This window comes from Pagrus pagrus (assembly GCF_965226575.1).
Source record: "Pagrus pagrus genome assembly, chromosome: 3".
In the NCBI taxonomy this organism is placed as follows: domain Eukaryota; kingdom Metazoa; phylum Chordata; class Actinopteri; order Spariformes; family Sparidae; genus Pagrus; species Pagrus pagrus.
In genome coordinates, this window is record NC_140187.1 from 29,493,872 (window position 1) to 29,500,254 (window position 6,383).

At 35.5% G+C, this 6,383-nt stretch overlaps 1 long non-coding RNA gene across 1 annotated transcript; it reads right to left on the reverse strand.

Annotated features, from left to right (window-relative positions):
- Positions 1–540: 540 nt before the first annotated feature.
- LOC311254961 lies at positions 541–2,583 on the reverse strand. Its single transcript, XR_014622297.1, has 3 exons — positions 2,487–2,583; positions 849–949; positions 541–587 (listed from the first exon to the last, which is right to left on the reverse strand). It is a non-coding gene; the product is annotated as an uncharacterized lncRNA (long non-coding RNA).
- Between the last annotated feature and the right edge of the window lie 3,800 nt (positions 2,584–6,383).

The window sequence follows — 6,383 nt, forward strand, 5'->3', positions numbered from 1 at the left end:
AGTTTAATCAGTCATAAAAATCAGTACATGAAGATTTTTCTCTTCTGATTTAAATTTCCATTCTCCAAATCCTGACAGAACACAACACATATTTAAAGAAATGATGGCAGCAGAACTAATAAACAAGTCAAATTTTAAATCTAAATAAATGTCTGCTTTTGCCAGCTTTCAACATTGTCAATGTGGAATATGCATTCATATAACACTGTGGTGGCAATGATAGCTAACTATGTACTATAGTATGTGTCATCAATATATACATTTTCAAATTTGCTCTGATACAAATAACATTTTAAATAAAAAAACTTTTATAACAACTAATGGAGGCACTGAGGGAAAGTCAAGGATATATTTCAGTCTGGACCAGCACCAGCAACAAGTATTTATATCAGTCTGTGAATCTCTAATCTCTATCTTTTTTTTTTTTTTTTATATATTACAAATTAACCCAGGCTTATTAACAACACTAAAATCCTGTATAAAATACATGCTTCAAAGATGTGCAGCACACGTGTAGTGCTGTATTCACATTCCGCTGTAGGCTTTTGATTTCTTTTACCTCTGTCCCCTAACATTTCCGTTCCAGCCTGTAAAGTAGGAATGAGGTTTAGGATTCCGGTCAGTACAGAAATGTTAACATTTAAGCAAACCCCTCTGGAGATACAGTAATAGTGCTGCATATTCCCTGTCTGCTGAAGACACAGCAGTATTACTCATCGAGGGACTTGCAGGCCTCCTCTTTTCCGAGGACACCAGAGGTCAAAGTAGTCCTCCTTTTTTAAATGTTCCATCCTTCTTTTCCTTTGTTACTGTCAAATGATTAGTACATAGTGTCTCAGCCCACTTACCACACTGCCAGCCAGAGGGATACGCTCCAATAATTCCTCAGTAGGAAATGGGCATTCTGGTGCATTCCAACCACCTCTGCTTTTCTTCTTAGTATCCCTTCCTGTGTTCAAAAGAGGACACGCTAATTTAGAAATTTGAGCTGAGTGCATCCACTTTGGGATTTGCTTCAAGGCAATTGAAAGCCTTAAAATGGATCCACAACTTTGGGTCATTTATTTGATTGACACAATACAGCGATGTACAAAGTGTAGTCTTTCAACAAAAATGAAATTTCATCCATGTTTGCGAGTTTGAGTATATAGTTTTAGGGTATAAGCGGCGGAAGAAAGCACTTCTGTTAAACAGAGTCAATAACTTGCACAACTGCTATGGCACCTCAGGGTAATATCACACCACCTGAAAAAAACATAAGTGGATATTTATTGAATAGCTGTCACTCGCTCCTTTTTCTGTTGAAGCTATAATGGAAAGAACATTAAAAATATATCTAAATTGCCTAAAGAAACATATCCGTCCAAAGCTGACTGCTTGTTACTAATCAGGAGCTTGTACAGAACATTACAGTCATGACTTTCTTTGAGCAGATTTGACCTCATTGCCTGAAAATAATACAAATCTGAATGTCATCCATCCAACAGCAATATCTCCACAGAAACCTGATTTCTCCAGGGAGCTGATTAGGTGAGAGTTGAGAGAAGAGTTGCTTACCTGGTTCCCAGTTGGGGGAACACTTACTCTGGCCATAATGAATAGAGCCGGACAGGATATTTGAATGTCATCTCTACCTCCTGAGACACTTCCAATTTGGCACTGTGTAATAATAATGTCAGGGAAGAGCCATGAACTTGGGGTCTGTTATCACAATGGCAGCACAAGGCAGCGCCGGGTTTTTATACATCTCTGGGGCAAAAAGAAAAGAATGAGTGAGACCAAAGACTTTCTTTACTGCCAAGAAAGTTATATCAAATACTGTGATTTCAGGAAATGGTCAACACTCTTGGTCTTGAACTTAGAGCTTAAAATGATCGCATGGATCCTGATTTTAGACCCCCTAAAACATCAGACTTGCATTATTTTCCAGTAGGAAGGCAGTTTGTGCACCTCAATTGCATCTTATTTGGCTGTGCTCTCCTCACAGGCAGGGGCCCATTGACAGTCTATTGTTAAAGATATCATTATGAATCCTCTTTTAAGCCCTGACAAGTCCACCATTATAGATTTCAGGCCCCTGCTGCTGGGAAGAATGTGGCCCTGTCACCTGAGGCCAATCTCCCGGTCGGTCGACTTTTTAGTCCATGTCACAGTGCAGCATTGACCCGTTAATGGCTTTTCTACGCGTGTACAGAATGTGGGAAGGCCTGTTAACAATATGACAGCTTGATGGCCTGATTTTTTTATTTATTTTTTATTTCAGGTACAATAACACATTTACACACAGTTGTCTCCTGTTTGTGAGCCAGAGGATTATTTTAAGTTTTAAAGGCATGTTATTCGGGAATAAATGTATCAAATGTACTAAAACACAGCAAGAAAATGGTATTAGGCTGTTATATGGATGAAGCTGTAGGTGGATGAAGTTATTTCATTTTCTCAGTAGCTAAAAAAAAGTCCAGCATGTGACTGCCAGAGTCTCTTACTGCATATTTCTCACCCATGCTGGATGGCAGGTCGGGGCAGCATGATCTATAGCTTGGCTGTCTCAAGGAAGCCTTGCTAGGACCACAAGAGTGTTATTGCACAAGAATCCTGTAAAAGAGAAAAGTGAGAAAATATATTTTATTTGGTGTGAATAATGTTCTTCAGACAACATTTGTCATATCCTGCTGGTAATTGTGAGTGGTTGAAAATGAATGATGAACAACATTACACAATAATTGTGTAACAAAAATTCTTGCAATTGTTTCACACGTTTGTTTGTTTATATATTTACACAATTTATGTATATAATCAGATGTCTTTATATATTTATTTAATGATTCACTCTTTGGAGTTCCATAAGGTTGAGATGGTCCCCACTCTTATTGTAATGAACAAGGCTGGCATTTGGATGTTGGTAGCCCTGAACAAGATTTATCATTTATAATAACACACACTGCTCATAAATGCATGCATCTCTCCTTGTTATACTCAGGGTTAATGTTTTATTGTGCACTGTCCCTGTTCAAATAAAAGAAATTTAAAAAAAATAATTTAAAAAAATGAACAAACAGACGTAAAATAAAGATAGACATATTAATTAACAAAATGATGACGTAGATGGTCCATCCACCAATGGATGTGATGCATTATTCAAATATCGGCTGGAAGATATTACGCAGGTATGTTATAAGTATGTTCCAGGTGTATTTATTATCCGCAGAACAAATGCTTCCAAATTATCCAATGATGTCCAATATGATTTACAACAATAAAATTTAAATGGCTAATAAGCAAATGGCTAACCTGAAAATGTTTGTAGTCATTTGGAAATTAAATATGTTATGTATTTAAATAATAAATCAAAACAAATTGAATGTTGCAAGAAAACGTTGTTTACTAATTAACAGTGTACTTTTTCTAGTCTGAGGTTGGAAACTGTTGCATTAGATTAAAATTTTCCATTGTTGTGTTTCTCAACTTTTGTATAATGTTTCCTTTTTCAATTGCGACAACTAATTAACAAAGTGTAGGGGGGAAATGTGTTAAATTGTTTTCACAGTTAAAAGTCTGGCCCCTTGGCACCTCTCTTTTTTTTAATCTGGCCCTTCTATAAAAGTAGTTGAATAGGCCTGGTCAAAAGTTGAAGTCTTTACATTTTTCTTTTTAAATATTATTTCAATTTATATTATGTGGTCACATGACTGAAAGGGTGTGCACATATTGCCAACCCCGCCAAGCATTTCCTGACACTCCATTTGCCTTGGCTTCCAGAGCTTTACAGCATCTTTCAGCTCACTGTCTTTGTTAAACATCCCACAACAAGAGATTACAGCATTCCTGCCCACATATCAAAGCAATAAATCACTAATATGACAGTCAGTTCAGTTGTAAGATCCAGGGTTCAGCCCTGGCTCTGCCTACTTGATCACATCACCCATCACATCACCCCATAGATTCATGAAGCATGCATGGTGCAATCTCAAATAGAATATTTGTTCGCTTGCTAATTGCAGTTCATTTGAACTGATTTTTGCATTAAGGTATGAAGCTTGGGAGCTATTTCAGTCTGAAAGAACTTTAAACCGACACATTGTGAGATAGTCAGATAATTAATAAACTCAAAGTACCTCATCTATCTTTCACTTTCACACGTATAGTATAAGCAAGCTAATGTACTCTTATTCACACTTGTCTGCTAACTGTGAAAATACAGCTTCTGAGAGACATGTTACAGTGTCAACAGCAGCCCCGCCCATCCGACAAGCTGGCTGCACCCAAAATTAAACCAAACAAAGTGTTGTTGAGGGAAACTACAGCTTTTACAAAGTGACATTAATATTTTAACATCCCAGCTAGAAAATCTGCAATGAAATCTTTGAGTGATTTTTTTTAAAGCTTGATTACAATTATGTAACGTTGAATGCACAATATTAAAAAATAAATATTCATTAAAAAATCCATGATAACGTGCAAATTAACCCAACAGCTTCTTTTACAGCACACGTCACATTTTACTGGAGCCTGTTAAACACAAATGCACTTCTCTTAATTTTGCAGCACAAGAAAATAATTCATGCTTTTTCTTTCATTATGTTGATGAAAAAGAAATATATAATTCAACAAAGCTTCAGTACTACCTGTTAATTATCTAGTTCTTTTTCTTACTTCAAATTTAGCTCATCATGATAATTAGACTAATTTTATCAATCACGCTGTTAAACTTTAATGAACAATCTATTTTCCTCGAGACTGATTGACATTACAGTCATTATGCTTTCATTTTTATATTTCTCATTTGGTAAATTCAAGCAAAGGTCAGAGGAATCAACTCCAAGCACATCACTTTCCCTTGGTCTATATTCAGTTTTAAAAGCAGCAGTAATATGTTTTTGGAAAAAAACTTGACATTGACACATTACCACCTAATGAATGTGTTATGGTGAACGATAGCAAACAACGGCCTGTTTACACACCCAGCAGCTGTGTTGGCAGTGTTACTTTAATAGCTGCAAGAAGCTCTTCATTGGAAATTGTTACACAGTTAAACTATTAGACCAATTATTATTATTATTATTATTATGTTAAAGTCAACGCTTCCCTCATCACATGGTATACATAAAAATGTTTGCTAAGCATCTGTGTGACATGGCTTTACCATATATATATATATATATATATATATATATATATATATATATATGTATATATTTATTACACTTGTGTATGCTGAATATTGGACCTGGGTTTGCTTCCAGACTATTTGTGATGTCACAAATCATGCTTGTATGCCTGCGACCTGAAACCAGATTTTCACTGAGCTGAGGGAAAAATTCACACTTTGACCAATGAATTTGAGCCATCTACTGTCAAACTCTGCACATACATCATTCTACACAGTGAAGTTCAAACATTCAACTGTAGGAACAAAAAGAAAATCACAATTTTGACTGGAGGCAGACTTAAAGTATTTAAAAATGCATAATTATTTTTATGTCACTGTTGTGTAATTTATTTACTTGATCAATTGTTATTTTTGTGATGTAATTTATTACACCAGCTTATTACACAAAAGGTAAAGGTACAGTGGTGATGTTTCCTGTTAACAAAATACAAATGTTTTAATACAGTTTTATTCAGCCACATGCATTTTGGTCTTAAAAACGTGCCTTGAACATTTTGAAACTTAAATCGTTGGTATTTCTGTCAAATTCTGTACAGGAGTCTTCCTCCCAGGAGCTTTAAGGTTTAGTTTTACTGCTGTCTTCCTCCCATCTGTATGCCCTCTCATTTTTTCTCTGTCACTTGAAAGTAAAGTTATTAAATTAATTATGTATGTGAGGTTTATAATAAAGGTACAATTTAGATACTTAATCCTTAATGATGATTTAATGCATGAATGAATGCAGGGTGTATCATAAATTCCTGTTGCTCAGCATTAACAAATGATTAAGTCATTATGAATGACTTGATGTGGTAGTTTGCACTAAGACAATAGATGTCAGTGAAATTAACTGTAAGGGATTTTTACCTGGTTATGGGTCAGTCTCAATTTAATATTGACCGGCTACATGCCACTTTTGTCCACAGCGGCCGCCAGAATCAACAACAAATCACAGTTCTTTGTAGCTGCTTTAATCAATTTCAATTCACAATACTTCATACATTTGTTTGATATGTGATCATGCTGGATTCCAGTTAAATCAATCTTTAATCAGATAGACTCATGTATTTGCTCAGTCTGGTCATCAGATGCAAACATTTACATAGTAAACATACTGTTTCATCATTAAACTTCTTGCTCCGTAGAGTTGTAGGAAACTGCATTGTGAGTCTGGGTCTGTTACTTTGAGCTACCCGATTTGCATTACACAAAATATATTGATGAGTGCAGCTTT